This window comes from Conger conger, chromosome 15 (genome assembly GCF_963514075.1).
Source record: "Conger conger chromosome 15, fConCon1.1, whole genome shotgun sequence".
NCBI classification, from domain to species: domain Eukaryota; kingdom Metazoa; phylum Chordata; class Actinopteri; order Anguilliformes; family Congridae; genus Conger; species Conger conger.
The window spans coordinates 18,126,315-18,149,283 of record NC_083774.1 but is presented as its reverse complement, the minus strand read 5'-3'; the positions used below and the strand labels follow the sequence as shown (position 1 = coordinate 18,149,283).

Below are 22,969 nucleotides of genomic sequence, written 5' to 3'. Positions count from 1 at the left end.
CTCTCCAATCAGCCTAACGTGCATGTCTTTGGACTGTGGGAGGAAACCGGAGTACCCGGAGGAAACCCACGCAGACACGGGGAGAACATGCAAACTCCGCACAGAGAGGCCCCGGCCGACAGGGATTCGAACCCAGGACCTCCTTGCAGTGAGGCGGCAGTGCTACCCACTGCACCATCCGTGCCGCCCTTATGGAAAAAATGAGATTGTTAATCCTCTAAGGTTTACATTTGTTTTCTGTATCAGCAAATGTGATTTTTCTGTGGGTTTATGAACTGTGCTAATCCATTGAACAGTGACTTTTCCACTGCAGAGCTTTTGACAGTTTAGCTTTAAGCTGTGTCATCATGTTGTTTTGTCAGGCAAATATCTTTTGGGGGATATTTGTTGAGCACACCAGATCCTTGGTATTAGAAAATAAACCTTAAAGTTGAGTCAGCCTTTCTTCCATTGAAGTGAATGAAGTGAAAAACTGACATGTATTGTAGCAGCATATTCCTGATTTGAATAATACAAAACACTGCCATGTGATTGCAGGTGTATATCTGCGTGAATGTGGTGTGTACAGTATGAGTGTACATCCATGCACATATGTGTGTACATGCATTTGAAATAATTAATTGGCCCTTCATTCTAGCCTTGGAAACTCCAAACTTGGAAACTTGGTAACCAATATTTAGTAAATAAATATATATTGACATTTTCCTGTCTTCTTCCATGGCAACAAGGCAATACATCCAGTGATTCCATGGAATTTCTATGAGTAAATTGGTTGAAATGCTTTGTTCTTGATCTGTATTCCCAAAAGGTTAAACATCTGCCCGTAATTAAACAACAAAAACGTGGGTCCATGAACCACATTGTGGCAAGGGCACAGTTTGCAGGAAGGAAGCAATCCGAGGCTCACGCCTACTGGTTAAGTAGGCACACACCTGGAATTAGTCCAGGCTTTTAAAAAGTGTGTTCTTTTTCGCAGTACGTGTCTGAGACCGGGCAAACGCTCCAGAGAGACCAGGGAGAGCTTTGTAGGAGAGTTGTGTTCGTCTCAGCTGCAAGCGAAGCTGAAAAGCTACCATTAAGGTTTTGGTTTTCTTTGCCTTTATTATTTTAGTTTACTATTTTAATCCCGATCCCTTGAGGGTGAAGGGAGAAGACGTTTTGTTTACAAGTTACTGTGCCTGCTCTCTCACTCTCTCTCTCCTTCACAGTCCTGTGAAAATATAATAAAACGCTGGTGCAATCCGGACTTTCAATGTGTCTAGCTCGTCTATTCTCTCAGGGGTGTGTCACGGCGTGTGACACATGTAAAAGATCATAGATTTAATTAAGGCTGCCATCACCTTGTGATTATTTGACAACAGGGTATAGGGTTAAAGGATACAACCTAGACTATGAACACGTGAGAACAAAATTAGTGTCACTCACTCTGTTATTCCCTTTAGTCAGTAATGATGCAAATAAAATAATTTGATTTCAGTGCGTTATTGACCTCTGTGACTCTGTACATTCTGCAAAGATATTATTCAGCAAAATATTAAATACACCAGCTTTGTGTTGGAACAAATTGATGAGTCTGCCCATATTACACCTACTAAATCATCCCAGACTCAGTCTTGAACAAAAAGTGACTTTGATGAATTCTAAATTGCACAGAGGGAACTGTCTGTCAGACACAATTTATACCTGGTTGATTACAAACATCCGGAAACATTATGCACTTACAATGTATGAACTGTATGCCTATTCAAACTCAAAAATGTTGGTTATTTGTTGTTATTGTCTATTCATCATCATATACAAGTGACATTTATGAGCCAGCCTTAATGCTACTGTATAATGATGTCCTAAGATTCAAGTAGTTCTTGGCTCTGACACATTTCTAATGTATGACAATAGGAATTCTTGGGCTTGGTAATGCTGCCAAGCAGAGTAAATGAAGTACATTTTAAGTTTCATTATTTCCTTGTCTCCCCGTAGCACACTCCCTTGTGCTCAGTGACACACAAAGCCATCACATACAAGACTATTCTGTGCATGGCAGCATTACTGGTGCTGTCAGTCATGATCAGTACTGTGGAACCAGAGTCATTCACGTCTTCATCAAAGCACAGTTTTATTATTATTAATTCCTGCAACTTATTCCTACTATTTGATTTAATTATGAAAGGTATTCTTCTTATGCCAACATACAATTCAAGAAAATTGTTGAATTATGGGTTCTCATTTGATATTGCAAAATACTGCTTGGAAACATCTGTAAGGAAATACACACAGAGACACACACAGTCACAAACAGTATCAGAAAAAGGTGACAATATATGAATTTGTGATCATGAATTTCTAGTTTGTGCATCAGTGTAGAGAGTGGATAGATAACAGCTAAGCTGAGAACATGGGAACACCATGAATAGAGGTAGCTAGATATGATTAAACCATGTCTCACATCATCTGATTCATAATTTGAGGCTTGTGTCGTGCATGCTAATTTGTACATGCTAATTAGAAAAACATGTACATGAATATATTTACTGTCAGTGCTGTGCTTCTTATGGGTAATAGGCTACACAGCACTGGCAATACAGCCATGTACTAAATAAATGTCAGGGTGCAAACAACATTTGCCCTTAAATTTCCCATTTAATTTATGAAAATCATATTTGAAAAGAATATTATCTATTTTCTTCTCAAGTGCAGTTTACTGAGTTTATCTTGCTACAAGTTGACACCGGCATTAATTGTGAGATATAAGTGATTCTAGATAACATTGAATCAAGACGTAGTATCAATTATTCTCCTTTAATGTGACTTTGAAATGTGCAACATTTCATGAAATTATGGGAATGAAAGACTGGTAGACCAAGACAAAATGTATTATTAATTACATATGACTGAAATCTGAGGTCAGCCTGCAGTTTTAACATTCCGGTCCTTGTTTGATTGATGATTGCTTACTGGAGCTTCCTGCACATACAAAGGCTTCCAAATATGCTTGGATGAAAACATAAACACAAAGTGTTCTCAGTCAATAAACTTTCAAGGCTTGGTTGTGGTTTTCAAATGTTAGTTGGAAAAAAACACAGAAATTCTCTCTCTGTATGGAATCACAAAAACAACATAGAGGCAATAAACCACAACAAAACTATGACTCAGCATGGCTTTAATTAAGCTGTTATAACTGTTTGTCCTTAACTTTGAGCAATGGATTTCAACAAAACAACATTCTCTTTGGGCCCAATCTGTTTCTTCTTTTCAACTTTTTATAACTCCATTTGATTCTGTGAGGAAGAAACTTGTTTATGAAGTTTTCATTTATTTATTTTCAAATTATCAGAAAAGTCTTCCACTTTTGCCAGGTAAATAAGGCCTTGTACCGTACATACTTTAAGTTTTTTCTGACTTTGTAAGGCAGAGAAGCAACCAGTGAGCCCAATTAGACTGACTTGCAGGATGCATATGAGAGTCTCAGCTATGTGGTAGAATCTAACTGGGGGGTTTTCATCCTTCAGATTCACAGCAGACATGTCTAAACAAGGCCAAATTAAATTATAGCCAGAAGTGACAGGCACACTGTAGCCATCATTCACACTAGGTTCAAGTGCTATTCCACCATCATATACAAACCTCCCCCAAGATGAGCACTAGACCTGATGTGTCTATCGCTCTTCCCCTTGCTAGCCTGCATGACCCTGTATTTGTGTCATAGTATATTTGCTCTGATGCATTTGGACATAACATGTGGATGTTAAGTGTGACATGTGAGAAAATCATTCAGACGTTAGTTAGATATTTGTCTTTAACACTCTGTCTGGGATGCTACTAAATTCATTCATTCAGGGAAATATATTAAAACATTTGAATAAATAAAAAGTAATATGGTCTTTACAAGTATGCTGAAGCAGTTAAAAATATTCAAAATAAAGATTTTTTTAACTTGGATGAGAATAATAAAGAAATATTAAAGGTGAGATATGATATGAAGGAATGTAATAATTTGTTGCTTTAAACCACTGCATTATGAAAGTGCAATTGCTGTGCCACGATTGATTTTCCCCTTGAAATAGCACTGAACGAAGAACCATCCAAATGTGACATGCATGAGATTATGGCTCATATGAAAGTTTAAAAATGAATGAATGCAAATCTACAAACAAAGGTAAAAAAGAATAGTGGAGCATTCACTTTTAAAAGCATGTATGAATGTCAACACAATTCACTGGACTAGAAGAGCCAGCTGTGAGCCATTTTCTCTGTGATTCTTCAATTCAGGATTGTGAAGGAATACAAATATTTTAATTAAAATTATTTATTGTATTTGTTGGGGTTAGGTTGTAGTAGCTATGACAAAAAAGAATAGTGTCTCGATGTCTCAATTTTCAGTATGTTCTGTGCCAGAATTTGAAATTGACAGCTGTCACTACCATCATTCCAAACATTTTAGAGAGCAATGCAATTTTTTTCAAATGACTGTTTACATGGTTGCCATGGAAATGAAAAACGAACAGGCTGCATATGCCTTACATGGCAGAAATATGACTTTTTGAAGTCAAGAAATGTAAGTAATTTGAAAACAATTACTTAAATTTTGTCATTACCAGAACACATAGTCTTTATCATCGCAATGCATTTTTTGACATTTAAAAAAAATACTATCTTGGGTCTACTGTGGAACATGTTTCTCAAATCGCACTTGTTATATTTACTCAAATGATTTGAAAACTTGTTATATAATTTTGCATTGGAATCAGTATTTAGGTATTGTGATGGTGATGACATTTTGCTGAGTCACTTTGAAAAAAGCACCATAATATCAAAATGATCAATGCTATATTAATATCCGTGTTCCAGAACACTTAATAAAAAAGTTTCAAGAAATGTTTAAACATTTCAGAAGTTAAAAGTGCCACTAATTGAAGAATTGCTCAACTACATTTGTATACACTTTCTGAGCCCATTGCCCACCTAATGTGGAAATACAATGCATATTAACCATATGACAATGCAACATATTACCAATTAAAATATAGCTTGATATACTTTATATTCAAATATGGAAATATGTAGTCTTGTAATCTACCAAAATAAATGCATTTTTTGCATGCCATTGATGTTTCAGGTCCAGTGTTTATTTTTGACTGACTTACCATGCACAAATGACTTACACAGTACGAAGGTAGAGGCAGAAATTCATACTGCAGTGGAGATTGCAGTAAAAATATCAGAATCTCAGTTAAAATGACTCTTAATTTACGTATTCCATATAATAAAGCCAAATCGTACCACATTGTAGATTTCAGCTGTCTAGTTTCAACAATCATTATCAATATTGACTAGTATGTTATTACATATTTACATTGTACTATATGTTGAATTTTACGGCTTGCATTCAAACAGGGCCCTGAGACCCCATAAATGCCAATGTATTCTGTTGTCTCCAGTGACAACTCTGCAGGAGGTCGGGCCAATAGATCACAGGCCTAGATTAGGGTATCTCTGACTATGATGTTAGGACAGCAGCATTCTTAGGAAACATATAATCCTCTATCGAAAACTATAATCTACACAAAACACATGTTACAATAGCTATAACAACAACGACAGCTGAAATGGGACTGTTTGGACCCAATGGAAGATACATAATTGGTGTGTAACCAGTGTAGTTATCACGGACGCATCTATGCAAAGACTGATCTATCACCTCAGAAGTACAAATTAATTAATTCCCATTAATTACCTCAAAAATGAAACCCCCCGACAAACTTAATAATCTATAAATCAGTGTTACTTACATAACATCCCAACATCTTGTTGCCTTTCCTGACTTTGCTTCCTGACTGTAGTTAGCTTCAGGGAAGTTTCAACTGACTCCAGGTTCATAATGCAGGTACAGTAACTCCACAAATAAAATCCATTTATTCAGCTGTGTCAAGTGAGTGAAGAGACCAACGGCATTGATTCTTTGAAGCCGATGGTATTTATATGGCGGCTTATTTGTTTTCCTGATATAGCTAATAGAATGAATACATTCAAAACCATATGTAGTACGCCATGGCAATCTTAAAGCTACAAGTGCTGGACTGCAACCAAACCCACAATACAATGCTGTCAAAGCCACAGAACACATCTTCTAACATTCTGTAGTAATACAAGTATCCTACTGAGATGGAAATGCCTCAATGGAGGAAGAAATGTAGCATATACATGGGAGTTATATTTAACATCACTTCTGGTTTCATGGGAGAGCAGCTTTATCATTTAATTTGTATTATTATTATTTTTTTAAGTGAGAGAGGGTCCAGTTCCACAGGCATGGGTCAACCCATATAGCTTCTGTCACATATACTCCCCCTTATATCATAACATCACACCCTACATCATAGTCTGGCTAAGCCAGGCTCGTCCTTCATTTCTCCAGAAAGAGGTTGGAGACCTTTCTGTGAGGCATCCACCCTGCCTGTTCCCTAATTCAAACATTCCACTTCAGCTCATTTGACTGCAAATGGTGTTGGAGAGAAATTCTGGCAATGAGGGTTTTCAACAGTCACACAGGAAAATTTGAAAGGACCACTGACATGAAACCACACAGTAAATTTGGGAAAGAACAGTTTCAATTAACTAACTATCTAATTTTAATATTAGAAAAAAATGTAAACATTTTGTTTACTTTCACAAGATGAAATAAAATAATGAAAAGCCAGTGCAATATTGTGGCTTTCACTAGGCCAGTAGACCTATTTTTAATGAGCTGAACTTCCTCTTGATCTGCTAATATTTGATTTTCTGAACTTCTAATGCAGCTGTGATCCTAGTTCTTTACACAACTATTTCAGTGAGAAAGTAATGAGTCCTTGAAGATACATAATATTTATTTGCTGATGACAAGTGTTATTTCTCTTCTTTTATGTACTATGTCATTGAATGTGACCCACTGCTCTTTATTTATGAATTTGAGGACTCAAAAATAGCTTGCACTTGTCTTGATAAGAGTAAGCTCTTAGATATGGTCAGAGAACCTTTAAGGAATATTAAGCGACACAAATCAGACGAAAAGGCGTTCTATAAAAAAAATCCTTCCACATATAAGAAAGCCATTATTTCATAGAACAGGTTAGGTGGGGCACAGTGATTTGCACACTATCACTAGCTAAATTAAACGGCTGTAGTATACTTTGTGACTTCTAAACCCAACTTTCATAAACCATACCAGTAATCTGTACTGAATCCGCTGTTGTAATTTTACCAGGCATGGAGGGGTTTAGCAATTATATATACATTAAACTGATAACTCTGAATGAATCGATAGGTAATTATAAGACTTACACCAGTGAACAATGTGCAGAGGGGCTAATGAGTTGGAGTGGGCTTCCCTGCCAGGTGATGTGCCCTCTATGCAGCTGGTGAATCTCCCCTACTAGGCACAGGGCTGGCGAATTATGAGCAACTGAGACCTCCACTGCCAGGCACTCAGTGGGCACGTGAGTAGGATGATCCCCTTGCTAGGCAATTTGCTCACCAATCACTTACGACAGAGATGATCCCTTTCCTGGCACTTTGCTTGCCAATCACGTGGGACTACCATGTTCTCCACTGCTAGGCAATGTGTCCATCAATCACAAGTGGCTGGAGAAAAAAATAATCAACGTACCCCCGTCCCCAGCTATATTCCATTTCACCCACAATGCTGGAGATCACAAGATTCAATTTCCTCACTGCTCTGCTCCCTAGCTAATATCTGGATCCGTTTATTTTCTGGATTCTGAGTATTCCAATGCACTATGTGTACAGTACCATCATGGCTGATTAGTTCCTGTATACTATATTAAATGCGAAATTAACTTCTTGCTTTTTACTCATTCTCTCTCAAAGTTTCTTAATCCATTTATTTTTCTATTCCACATTTATGTATTTTGAATTTGCTCATTCTGTAGAAATGTGCATTGGTTACAGAGCAGCCACAATAAGAAATAACATCCTAATGAATTGTCTTAACACAGCTTTGTCAGTGGCTTCTGGTTTTCTGAATAATTTTCACACAGTCATGATACCTGACAATTGAATGGCATAATCATTTTGTGGATTATGCCTTGGATTACTATCACTATCTAAGGTTTAGATTACCTCTCATGCTAAACCAACCCTCACCATTGTATTTGCTGACCTAACATTAGTGAGTGGGGAAACAACACCTCATGTCCCCAGCCAATCTGGTTCAAACGATACAGCACATCCAATTTACAAAATGGCCGACAGCAGTTGGATTTTGCACTCTAGTTGGAGTTGATGGAAGTTTCCGGAGGGGAATTGGAATGGTTTGCTGCACGTAAAATAATCAACAATAAAAAAGGTACAAAGTGGACATGGAATCCACTGAATGGCAACTATGTCTGACTGTTTTTTCTTATTTATCAACCTGATAATGGCCTCCTTGACTTTCATTGGCACAACGCTGGTCCTCATGTTGACAAAGGCCATAACAGACATCAAAGGCAATCAAAAGCCTAGAATCAACACTAGATACTGAAGGCTCTCTTACCTGCACTAAGAAAGTGATTTAACACCCCTGATTAATAAAAATCTGTGACGCCATTTGTCCCAAATAATACGACACCCTGAAATGGGGGGACTACGTATACAGTGCTGTAATTTCTACATGGTGGAACTAAAATGTATTAAAAAATACTCTTTAATAAAAGCTGAAAGTCTGCACTTTAACCACATGTGAAATGTGTGATTATAAATCTCAAATTGTGGAGTTGTATAGAGCCAAAGCAAGAAAAAATGGTAGCCAGGGCACAGATGTTTGTTAATCCTTTACCAGATATTCCGATTTCTCTGTCTTGCCTTCTGATCTTTCCCTTGCCTTGCTCTTCCTCTCACTCCACTCTCGCTGCGGCCCCCAGGTGCTGATTTGCTTTCAAGGCAGACGCGTGTGATAAATGACCACATCTGTTTGCCGTTACTGCCACGTGCTGCCTATGTTCCCCCCCAAAACAATGCACAGTGAGCCACAGGAGCATTAAAAATCAGCTCAGCCCTACAGGATACGCGTCAGATTCATGTACCCACTGGGTTGCAACATGATGAAATAATGCAGCAGTATTCAATAGCATGACTTTCCCTGCCATAGTTTAGTGAAGTAAAGAAGGAATCTTAATGGAAAATGTCCCCAAAGAACATAAAATGGTGCTTATTATTACATGTATATGATAATGCAGCAGACTAAGTATAGAGTATAGATGCATGACCAATCCTGCTACTTGTCGTTATAATTTCATAATTAATCCTGTGAATGTGTGGGTACTTGTTGTGTATGTCTATACTTACAAATAATCCAATCTCTCGCAATCTGACATCTCTCATAAATTTATGTGACCCAATGTGAACAAAACAAGCATTCTGCTTCCCAGTTAGCTCAGCTCTCATTGGCTATTGCGGGTTTCTGCTCAAGATTCCATCACTGTTCCTCTCACACAACAGGATTTTAGGTCGTAAATATCAAACATTTTATATTTATGACTGGAAATCAGGACGACCCCAAGCCAATCGGAAGGGTTATGATTCTGTCTGCAACACCATACATTACGGGGAAATCAAAAAAGTGGGGGCCAAAACTTTGCCCGATTATCCTGTAGTATGCATCAGGCTTTAGCTAGCATGTCAATACAATGTCCATTCTAAATATTCTTTTTGAAACACAGTGACAGCCATTTCACTGTTCCCTTGCCTCAAACCATAGTTATTTTCAAATTATATTTTGGATGACGTCTATGCGATGGCATTCAATGGAATGGGATATTTTCCCTTTGCTGTTAAGAGTATGCAGTGCAATTCATTTTATGTTAACCCGCAACATTTCAGTCATACCCTCAAATATCCAGCGACTGCAGTATCACTACTCAGCAGTTTAATGGGCCATAACCAATGCATAAATGTGTATTACAAATCTCCTCTGAAATCTAAAGGGGGGGATATGCTCCACTGAATTTCTGCTCCATAGTTCTGCAGCCTTTTCTCATTGTATTGCTCAAATGAACTTTAGGACTGCTTATCAATGGAGGTTGCCACCTGGGACATTTACAGGTAGAGTCTTGGATATTTTATTACATAAAAAATCTCTGATGAATGCAGTTTCCATGGCAACCTGTCCAACCATAACATGAGATGGGAGCTGATAAAGGCCTCCAAGGATGGGTGTGCATGACATGTCAACGTTCCCTCAGAGCACTGTAATCTACTGTAACATTTCAGGGCACACATTCCTTTCAAGTTTATTAAATACATGAGCAAGTCTGGACATTGTTGTTGGACATTTACTTAATCTTTCGGATCATACAAAAGTGAAGGTGGGAGCAGTAGCCTTGCTGACATTACTCTCTGAAAACAACATTGCTGACTCTCTGAAATTATTGTCCTTCATGACTTCATGACAAGACAAGCTCCAAAAGACTGAATTTGAATATCTGAATACAGAGTTGAAATGCTTGCTTTATGTGTTTTGTTTTATTAATTGCATCCTGGTAATAATCACCTAGTACAAGAGAACGCTAAACCAGACTATAATCACATACATTATCTTAACTCCCACTCTGCTGATTGCAGCCCTAGTGTTCCAGAAGCTGAGCTATACTGACACATCTGGGTCTCGGGGGAATTGGGGGTATGCTGTCTATGCAAATAAATAAAATATGAAGGAAAGGACTGTGGGACAAGAGGACCAGTGGGAGCTGGGAACCTGTTTATATGGCAAATGGGCAGACCGTTTTTCAAGATGGTAAACAGAGGCTGGATCCTGTTTGTTCTCTGAGGGTGGTGGACAGGGGAGAATTTCTCAGCAGGGGTCAGTTCTCTCTAAAATCCCAAGGCCCCAGTTTTCCAGACATCGCTGACTGTCATGTTAATGAATACACTGTGGGGGAGGGGGTGGCTTTGTAGCCATGGCTGCCTTGCATTGTCACCACCACGCTCTCGTTAGGCAGTACTGCTGTTGCCACTGCAGTTGTATAACAATGCATAACAGCAGCAATAAAATGAGGGAAACGCTTGCCCCATGGCCACCCAGAAGGTCAAATGAAAATGACAATTTAACCGGAAAATTAGTTACAAATATTTTGGGGTACTAGAAATACACAGGTAGCTGAAATAAAATATGATATATATTTTTTTATGTATTTAATAATGCATTTACATAACTGATATGATCCTTTGGAGTCAAATATATAGAAGCCGTTTCAGACCTTAGTGAGAGATCTCATGGTGAGAATGCTGACTTCTCAAGATGTAGAAAAGTCATTCATCACAGGAGGGCAAACAACAGTGGCAGTCAAATCAAAATGGCGACACAGATATATAGCAAAAGGGCTATAATAGGTGCATATATCTGGGGTGTGAATGGGTTCACTGATGCAGAGCTACTTTGACAGTCTGCATCAAATTAAGCGGGCTATAACGAAGGCTGGGGTAAATTCTGCAGAAGTAAGTTTATCTTTCTTTTTCCCTATTTTCTTCCCTTGGGTTTTACTAGCCAGCTGTCTTTCAGCATGATTGAAATGGGAACTGACAATCTGAACATTTTTCAAAGTCCTGCATGCTGACAAGGGGTAACCTATGGTCACATCGAACCATGTCCCTCCAAAGCTTGTGCGGTGAAAGGCAGGCCCTGGAGAAGCAGATCAGGGCTGAATTCTTCATTGTTACCGTCTGATAAAGAGATTGGGAGCACTGAAAAGAGGCAGGACAGAATCTCACAGCATCTCAGATTCTTGGCTGAAAGGTCTATTGTGGCATGAGTACATGTCCTGCCTACCCTAAGCACTTGACAAGCAAAACCGCAGACAATAGTATTTCTGTGTAGGACAAAACGGTCCTTGTCTGGCCAAAGGTTTATCTGCCTCATTTACAAATGTATGACATTGTAACAAAATGCATTCTGTTAGAAGAACTAAATCAATGTATAAATGTATAAATATATTCACAGATAGTTTTTTTATTCACCAGCATATTTTGTAGGTATACTATGCATGGTTTTCACACTGAAAATATTCAAACAAAAAACAAACATTCTCAGTCATTGCTATGATACACTGGCAACATGTGTTCACTTCTGTCTAATACCTTGCTTGTATTTGTTATTCTAAAAACCGTCAGGACTTTTCTGGGCGTGGCCCTTTTTTCTGTGCTGTATCTGAAAAGCATGTATCCCATATGTCCAATACACAGAATAATCAATTTGGTCCAATAATAGAAGCAGGAAAAGAGCATGCATGTATGGATTGGCTGCTACAGTGGTAAGCTGGGAGAGAGCCTCGATGGCTAACCGATAAGAAAGTGGTTGGCCAGCATTCGGTACCCCTGCACAGTAGCTAGTACAACTAGTACCAGCAGCTGAAAACATAGCTTTAGCTGGTCAAACCATGTTGAGCAGGGAGCTGGTCTGAGCTCTCAAAAACTAGCTTGAGCTGTTTTTGGACTTTCAGAAGACTTGAGATATCTGATAAAAAATGAAAGCAACAATGAATTGGTGCGTTTGTGAGTATGCATGTTTATGTTACAGAATTGTGCAATGCTTCCTTCCAGATAGGCTAGAGCAGACTGAAATCCGTTGGAGTGCTAGCAGTGGCTAGCGTTCATTCAATCACCATATAACGTTTAGCTAAGGTTTAGCTACTTTTTTGCATGTGGTTTTTGGATATGTCAGTCAAGCATTCCAGCATTGATTTTCAGACTGCTATGAATGCAGCTATCACTGCATTTTTTAAAGAGATTTAAATCTAGCAGTCTGCAATACGATGCTACAAACCTGCCTTAAAAGCTAGCTGGAGCAAGATATCTGTTCCAGACCCACTAAGCTAAAACTGGCTATGCTGTAACTTGACAGTGAAGTGGACGTTTTTGCTATTGGAGATGTCAGTCCAGCATTTTTGCGATGAATCAGCTACTTTTTAAAGACGTGATTCCAGGAACTTAGCTAATAAACTAAATACAAACACAAGTGACTACGCTTAATCAAATCATATGAGACTGTGGTTTCCCTTCATTGCTATTATGTATTATCCAGGTATTGTGTTACAAAGCTACTAAAACTGGCCAGAATCATCTTGGTGTAGGTGGGGTTAACGATTGGGATGTAGACCAATTTGTGTGTAACCACAGGAGGTAAGCAAGGAAAGAAGTCCTGCATAGTATGCCTTTCAGTTAAAGGTTATCCGTATGCACAAGTTCATTTCAAACAAGAGCTGGAAACTAAATCGATTTAAATAAAATGTAATGCTAAGGGAATGGTTTGGAAAGAATTAGAGTTGAGTGACAAGCGCCATAGAAGCAATAAGTAAGATGCCAGATGTTCAGTACAGTGTCTTATTTAAGCAGTCTGTTGACTGATTCTCAACACCTAATTTTGCTGGAGTACTTACACAAGAGGAATCAGTATGTATTTTTGTTCCAGAGAAATTTCTAAATAAATAAATAAATACAATATTATGTATTATCGTTTAAGCTGTCAGTGAATAATTTGTTAGATAATTTTTATTTCTTATGTATTTATTTCCTTTTCACTCTGGATTGGACTATTTAAGATCAAAGGTTGCCTGCCAAGGCTTTCTCCTAACATTTCTAAATCAGGATTAGAGCAATTTTTATTGAATTTTGTTGCATCCTGACAAGGCTAAGCCAACCGTAATTTTAAAATCTTTTGTTATGACAGAGAGACGCATTTTCCATTCAGCGTGACCGCCCCCTGACCCTTCCTCTGCTCCTGCAAAGACTTTGCTGAAGGCAGGAAAGGACCGTGATTATTCAAGCATGACTATTGTTGGCTTTGGGCGGATTAAACATTAGTGTATGTTACAAGCAACTGAGGCAGTGCAAAGCACATGTTCCTAATTACAGGACCTGTACACATCCTTCTCAGGCTGCGAATATAATTGATCGCTTCAGACTCGTTACTTGGAGTACAACCGGGTCTGACTGTACGGCCCAATACAGTCTGCTCCCCAAAAGCTCCCTCTTGATCTGGAGCCCACTCTCAGTCTGATTCCAATACAGTGTTGACAGCAGACACAACAAACCCTCCTTTTACTCCATTACTGTGAGAGAATCCATCTCTAACAGAGTACTGACGCTTTGCTGGAAAGGAGAGAGGTTCCTTTCCCGGCAGCGAGTGGGAAGAATTAAAATGAATCCTGACTGAAGAGAAGAGGGAAGAGGAGTGAGGGGAAAGAGGCAGCTGGAGACAGACAAGGAAAGTTCAGAATCCTTAATTGCAGCCTGGCTGACATTTAAACTGACTCTGAGGAGGAGGGCGGGCCACAGCTCTTGACCTCACCTTCATTACAAGTGCAGCAGACCCCCATCACATGAAATATTGAGAGGGATTGAAGCCATGGGTTTATGAAAACTCTTTGTGTAAAAATATACATCGCAAAAATGACATATCCATTGACCTACATGGACCACACTTGAGGAAGACTTCCATTTTATTTCATGTACATGGTACATACATGTTACATCTGTGCAAGTCTTTGAATGCCAACAGTACCAATGCTTATCTGATTTTACATGTACTAATACATCAGTTAGTCTTTCAACAAGAAAAGGTTCAGGGCTGGTTTCAGTGAAAGAAGTGCAGAACGGCATGTAGCAGAAGTGGAAAATGTTGCTGCTGAAAGTTCCAGAAGCATACTGTACCACAAGGTCGAGCACAGTGAACCTGATGATGGTGAAACACGTTTTCCATGCTTACTAATCTCTCTTTTTTAAATCATGGTCATTTCACAAACCACCAAAGCAAGATTAATATTTAAAGATGACAATCCAATGACTAATTAAAACGGGCTCTTTCAGTCAAAGCAAATTTGAAAATGCATACACAACAGTGCTAGCATACAGGTTGCGATTTTGTCTTGTTCCCTCCCTGTCTATTTTATTGTGTGCCAAGACGTAATTAGGATAAAGAAAAACAAATATGCATTCCTCTGAAAAGTTTAATTATTCCGAATTTCAAGATAAATGGGCCAAAGGTGAAATACGCTTTGGCTTATGATGTAAATGTATTATGATATGGTACCAGATGTACTGTACTAACCCCTGTGAATCATCATAGCCGATGGATGATTTGTAAATTAAAGAGATTTCAGTTCACATTTAGAGCTGGGAGGAAGGATTTGAGTCCTATGGAGAAAATAAGCCAATTTTATTTACTTCTTGGACATTGGGGTGATATGGTTTTGTTAGAAAGTAAAGGTAAAATGATTACAAATGAAAAAAAGAGGTACTGATGTATGTAGAATCCATTTTTCCTTTACAAACCTGACAACCAATGCTGGTACACCGTTAGGTGCAACCCCAGCAATCATCTGTCCAGAATATAACTTGATTTTATTGAAGCAACATCATCACAGTTCTACAAGGTTATGGCAAGATTACATGAAGTCAGAAGCTTTTAAATACAAATAAATAGAAATTAATTTTGTTTTGTCTTCTTTGCAATATAATTAGAAATGAGAAATTCCACATGCATCTGTGTGTGATATTTAATATTTACAATAAATGTTGATTTAATCCATGCTAGGTTTAATTTACAATAAGTGAAAAGGTGTACAGTGCTGTGAAAACATATTTGCCCCCTTCCTGATTTCCCTATTATGACATATTTGTCAGACTGAATGGTTTCAGATCTTTAGACAAAACTTAATATTAGACAAAGGGAACCTAAACTTAAAACATCAACAGGATTCCCAGAGTATTTTCTCATTGCTGTTTGTTTTCTTTTTTCAAAATCATTTCTACCATATCTCTTCAAAGAACAGTATTTTGGGATTGCTTACAGAGAATATATAATGCAGTCTGTATCTGGACAGTGGTACAATTTCTGTTCTTTTGGCTGTGTACTCATAGTCCCTTCATTTTAGGGGACCAAATGGTATTGGACAGTCAATTAAAGTCCTTTAAAAAAGTAAATGTAGCCCCAAAAGACATGGCTAGCCCTTCTTGTGGTTAAACTCCTTTTCAGAAAGTCCAGCACCATTTTGGTTGCAAAAGCGGCCTTTCTTTCTGTAATGTATTTATTTAATTGTTCATTAATTCACTTGGCATTCCCAAATCCCGCCATAATTTGGAATATCCAATTACTATGTACATTTGCATTCATGTGGCGATCCCTGCTGCTGATTACTGAGTGAAGATGTCCGTGATTCTCCTTGGAAAATTGTGGTGTCAGCAGGTTGTTATTTTCACTCTACAGTGCTCAGACAACCTTGCACAGAGCTGAGAAGGAGTAAGACATTTACAAGAAATCCGGATGGACTTTTGAATTACAAACCGATTCTGTAAAAGGAATCAAAATGGAATTTTGAATTACAGTCTCTCTCTGAACGGATTTCTCAATTTGCATTGTTTTCTATAATTGCTTAGTTAAGAATGTTTTGGGCGGTTATTGAACATAGGAATGCATTTCGCCCTCTAGTGCATTACTTTATGGTCTTTGTTATATCAAATAACTCTGTCTTTGGCCTGAATTATGAAATTGCTTGGATCTGTGCTTGTGAATTATGTCTCACAGTCAATAAGGATGTTGTGCTCTTTTTTCATCAAAAATGTGCTTATTAAGTACTTGTGACTAACACAAGTTCATAGAAACTGCTAATTTATGTACTAATTTCTACTCACATGACACCAATTTCATAAAGACTACAAAGGATCTTGAATGGGAATGGTTTTAATCGTACTGGTACTGGTGAGAGCTGTTTGCTGTTTTTACTTGAGCACAATGTGCACTCCAAAGCAGGCAATAAATTATCTACTATTTGCATAAACATTCCTTGTAGTGTAGGTTTTCCTGTACGATGGGCATTCTTGAATATTTGTCGCAGGTGTACATGTTGAAATGCAAGGATGAATCTATCAGTCACATACTGTTATGCTTGATTTAGAAGATACTTACTTTGATGGGGGATGTTTAATCTCTTCAGCTACAAATGTACACCAGCTACAATAGTAAGACCTCTCAATGTGCTTTCTAGCTCTCTAGCAAAGTAGCCTTGTATACTATCAGTAACCTATAGTTTATAATATGCTGTAAAAAGGTCATCATTTGGATAGTTCCAGCAGAGTCCTTGGTTATGCAACCAGCTCCTATTTCTCCTTCATTGTCACCCTTATAATACAGAATCAGCCCATATTGAAGAATAGTGTTGAATTCCTGGAATCGATATGGGACACAATTGTGACCTGCTCAATCAAAATCAGTCGTATTGATCCCAGAACGTATTTTGAGTTTTAGAAATTAATTGAAAGAGGAGAATGTAAGCTTTCTAACAATGCCAAAGTTATCTCTCCACTTTAGATATCAGGGAGTTGTGTCCTGTTTCATCTTGAGTGCCACCAAACCCTGTTTTACATTCAGCCATTATGGTACAAACTGCAGTGGTGCCGGTTTGCGACCTATTCACTACAGTTTTGGAAAACAGCCATGACTAGGTTGGCAGTTTTTCAATCCACTCCAACATGCATATTTACACTGATATAGAAAATATGCTTCACAAATACGCTCGATGTGAGGCATTTAAAATGGGTGGGTGTATTTGAATTGGGGCAGCTTTATTAAAATCACAATCCTCCGTCAGTTAAGCCTTATGTAGCATTTGGCTGCACTATGACACTACCCATGCACATCCATAAATGTTCACAGACAACCACACACGAAGCTAAACGTGTTGTACACATGAAGGTGATGCTCGCTGGATGCAATATGCTTTTCCTGAGAGGTCACTGCAAACATTCCATTCAGTCACCATTCAGAGAACATGCACACGTATGAGCACATCCGAGTCATACCACAAGTCATCCCCTTAAAAACGAAATAGTAATAGTAGTCACTTATGAAGATCACTACTACGTTCTCCTTCAGTCAAAGGCAGAGCAAAATGAATTATATTTTATGAAGCAAATTACTGAACAAAAAAGGCAACGCTTCAATGACTGGCCTTTAGAATCGATTTCTGTTCTCAGTGAGCATGATCCCATGGAGATCAGAAGCTGCACATTGCATTTAATTGCCTGTAAACAGAAGAAAGCAAACTCTTCCATTGACTTAAACCACAGCGATTAAGGGCCCAGCATCCCTGACCCACATAAACACAATGATGAGCTAGATCAATACATGGGTATAGGGATCGAATTTCAGCCTTAGAGGACACCTGCTATTTTATGGACAAGAAGCAATGTCATAAATTTATATGGCGGAGTGCCACTTTAAAGGACAGAGAATGAGCTATGTTGCGAAATATACACAAACAGCTCACATCAAAGTCTGATTTGCTCACAAAGCAGACACTGTCAACTGTTTAAATGCATTCAAATCATGTACGCCCTTACATATAAAGCCTCTGCAACAGCTTGAAAATGACTAAAGTCACAGAGGACGGAAAGCAATCAAATTTTAAAACGTTACAAGAGACATAAATGCCGGCAGACTGAAAGAGAGACAAGCAACACACATACAGCTTTCAGCATGTGTCTATAATATTACTTGGGACATAAAGTATAAGAATACACACAGTCTCTTGCACGCACGCACACAAGAGACTTGCAACACACACACACACACACACACACACACACAAATTAACAGTTTAGTGCCAGGCTTTTGACACAGCCACACTGTGAATTAGCCTAGCAAACTCTTCAGCTCCCTACAAGACTGCACTGAATAAAAGTGATCCTCCACTCTCATGCACACTATTAAGGCACCCTCTGCATAAAAGAGGGAATTACACCGGCCCTTTCTCATCTTGTCGCAAATCTGTACTTCTTTGAATGGCACAATATTATGCTGAGGGAAATGAAATCTTTCTGCAACAACAAAAAGGCCTCCACGTGTCCCTGGAAATTCATGTGATTTATAGAGTAATGATGTTATATCTTCATAGCTGCAGGGGCAGCATTTAGACTAATCTTGCGAAAGCCTGCGCGATGTGAAAATCTTCATAATGGAGATTTTGCATATCGTACTGTTTTGGACTAGCAGCAATCATGGCCTCCGAACAACTTTTCCTGGCCTAAATCTCTAGTTGCATGAGTATACAAAAAAAAATCTCAAAAGAGATGCCTTTGAGCATGCCTTTGCAATAAGCACAAATAATCTGAAAATTCTATAAAATGCACAAACCACTACACCTGTGACCTCCACCACACTCCACATTGCACAGAAATTATGAAGCTATTATCCATTAAAATATCATGTACTGTGATGAAGGCCCCTTTAGGAGAGATAATTTCATTCCTGGAACATGTAACGTGATATCACATAAGATAGCACGTGACAGGTGTTAAAAGTAAGATAAGCACTTCAGTGGATGCACACTAAGAAATTGACCTCTTTCTCAGATTCAGAAATAGGAAAAAGATGTCACAATGGAAATAAATAAATAAATAGATAAACCAACAAATAAATACTGGCTTTCTGCTAGCTTTGAGGATTCAAGGTCCACATTATACTAACACATGCAGGCATGGATTTAATCAACATTCGTCATTCACTTGTCATTATTTATTTGTTATTTATTTTAAAAATCGTATAATAAATGTGTTTTTTACAGGAAAACACTCAAAGCAGAGGTTTACTGAATATAGAATGCAATGGCTGCTGGACCTAATCTGTGTTGGATAAGACCTAACTCTCCTAAGCCATAGTTGGTCCTTAAAACCAGTATGAAAATTAAGTGTAAATCTACTCGATGTCCCATCTCTAGACTTTAAACAGCTGCAGACTGCAAGCAGTCAATGGTCCTATATTTTCCAAAGTCTACACTTCTGATTGTTTCTATTTTTAATCCACTGAGGACACCTTAAAAACCCCAGCAGTCAAACAACAAATTACTTTATGTGTTGAAAATGATTGAGTCTCTTCCTCTATCGACCCACAGTAATAGGCACACTGGCATAGCACAGGCCAGAGCTTCATTTTATTTATTTATTTATTTTCTCCCCGGGACTCCAAAATGGTAATGTGACACTGAAGGTAACAGAAGCCACTGACTAGAAAGATGTTAATCCTGACAAAGTGCCACCGCATTACCCTGAGCCGCAGCTAGATTGAATTCTGTGTCCCCGGGGACCGCGGGCAACACCGGTGGTGGCGCTCCATCTTTTTGAGTGCCCCTTGGAGACAGATGCCTAGTTACAAACTGGGCCGGGCGCTCTGAAGAACGACAGCACCCTCTATCGAAAATCTAACACACATTTCAGGAGACGTTCTAGTAAGTAGGCTACACTATGCGTACAGCAAACATTCACTTACAAAATTCCATTTGTTGGTGATAAGGAAAGAAATCTGTATAACATTAACAATTGTATCGATGTGCTTGCTTACCCGTTTGAACATGTACACTTTATATCACATTAAACGGAAAAGCAAAAAAGTTCCAAACAGTATGTCTTGTTTGTCACTGCATTGACAACCATTTGTTGTAAATACATAGATATGCACAGCACATTTATGGGTCTATATTAGCTTGCTTAAATCCTCCGTGTATTCATTGGTTTTTTTTAATTTTATGAAAGTGCCTATACATATAAACGTCTAGTATTCACATTAGCTATAAGAAATATATTAATTTCATGTCAAAACATCAATTAAACCGGTTTATAAATAATAGAAAAGAAATGGGCAGTACGTATACAAAAATCTCATAAGGCCTAACACAAAGAATGCAAGAGTATTCAGCCCGTTAGCCAATTGTCAAAGCCAAAGGAATCGCCACTTTTGTCGCTCCATAGAGTAGGCAAAATAAATAAATAAATAAATAAATAAATACAGGTCATTATATGAACTGCAAATCACAGCGAATTTAATCACTGTAGGGTTTTCAATCACAAAAAGTTACTGCTCTCCAGACACTAGAAGTTATTTGCTCTCAACGCCGTAAATATAGCCTACCATGTAATACCATATAGCCTACCGTAATATCTGTGTGATTGTGTTCAATAACGAAAGCCAATTTAATGAGTCCTGACACGACCTTCCGAAGAGCGGATGAGGGACGGGTGATTGCTGGTTTGGCGCGGCAGGGAAAGACTCCCAGCTGAGTTAGCACACAAACCTGAAATGATGGCCGAGTTGACTCTATGACACGTACGTTTTGTTCTGGTTTTCGACAGTTTATAGGATATCATAACAATTATTTATTTTCTGACATGAATAAGCGATACATATGTGTTCTTTGTCGTGCTTATTTGACTAAACTTGGGGACAAGCTGTTCTGTGTCCATTGCAAAGTTCCATATGAAATTGTATCTTCAAGTTTCACTTCAAACGCCGGGGCCATGTTATTGAATCCCCCCTTCTAAAAGGAGGTGATCTGCCAACAAAATGTAACAGATTTTAATGAAGAGATTAAAGTAGTGTCTGCGTGTATTTCAGTCTTATTATATTAGCCTACTCAAACATATATAGCGTGATGTAGACGACTTAGTTAAAAGGTCAGGGTTTTCTCAGAGGTAGCTACTGTAAAAAGTAGCCTATTTTGACAACAACAAAAAAACCTAAGTAAATTAATTTAATCCGATTCAGGTGTCACTTTGACTTGACTTCCATTTTTATCTTTTTCATTTAATAAGCTAGATGCGCCATTGATGATGAACAGATTTTCACCCTTTGACTTTGAGAAATTGAAGTCCCATTTTCAAAGACAAAATGACTTTGGATATACCCCTAGTGTAAATACTTTTAAATAAAGTGGGTACAAGCTCCTAATTTAAAAGGGTGATATTATCTCGACCACAACTTTTTTCAGCAATTTCAAATGTATTCAAAGTAAAAATAGCAAATAATTTACCTTTAAACAGTGCCAGACACGGTTCAGTCACCTCCGTGTTCCAACAAGCAGACCCATTAGCGACTACCGACTGCGACAACTTCGCTTTGTTAAGAGACGAACATCCCACACCATTCGCCTTTAAATGAACACTCCGGAATTAGGCAAGTCCCTTTGCAAAACAAAATGAAAAATATTTAAATCTGATTCAAAATGACAAGCTGGATAACGGAATAAAATTGTAGCATCCTTCCGTGATCAATCCGATGCAGCGGGTCTAAAGCGTACGTCCCCTCTTCTTCTTCAGCGATAATAAATTGCGCTGATTGTAAAATAATGCAAGCCGTTTGGATGTGCCGTTGATGACTGGGACAAGTCTGCCCTCCTTTTCACGTTTCCAGATGGAAGCAGTTTCTCATCTGTCGCACAGTCTCAGTTAGTGCAAAGTAATAGCTTGAATGGTTAAACTCGGTTCAGAAACCTTTCGCCCAATCAAAATAGGCGGATGGCGGCAGAGCCCTCCCCGGGGACCGAGCTCTCAGAGGGAATAATATGACAAAATCCACATCTCTCCAAGACGTCCGATGGGGAGTGAGAGAGAGAGAGAGAAAAAAAACTGGCCTACGTGTGACGTTAGTGAAATGACTGATGGTGCCTTAAAATGATGATGTTGTGTTCGTATATTAGAATATTAATTCTCTCCATTCAGTGTAACCACTTTGCATTGTATTTAAATCAATGACGACCCATGTAATCACAATTCTGCCTGAGTGCTTTCCCATCAGTGGTTCTAAAATGAAACGGCGCATGCTGATAGAAAGCTTTGGTAAGGTTTTACAGACGAGGTCGTTCAAATAGGATAATGGGCACGTCCACTGATTAATATTTCTCATAGACGATCAGCTCTTAGGAGGACTCGTGTGCTTTTAATGTTGAACTACAGGCAGACACTCAAAGCAAGTACGAAAACGTGTCCTACCATCCACTTTCTTAAAAAACGTACTTTCTAGATGTAGCTGCTTTATGGAAAACGAATAGCCTAATAGCTTCTGGATACAATATGCTAGATATCAGCTAACTTGTCAGAAGGCACGTGCGCGTCTGTATACAGACAAATGTGGTAGTCTTCATATTATCATTGCACAGCCTAGCTTAATATGATT

The 22,969-nt window shown here is 38.4% G+C and overlaps 1 protein-coding gene across 1 annotated transcript in view; it reads right to left on the bottom strand.

The window, feature by feature from the left end:
- LOC133111573 (cadherin-11-like) overlaps window positions 1–22,235 on the bottom strand; it is a 51,180-nt gene extending 28,945 nt beyond the window's left edge. Inside the window, exon 1 of the mRNA XM_061222036.1 lies at window positions 21,828–22,235. The gene's annotated coding sequence lies outside the window, so the exon portion shown is untranslated. The remainder of the gene's footprint in view (window positions 1–21,827) is intronic.
- Between the last annotated feature and the right edge of the window lie 734 nt (window positions 22,236–22,969).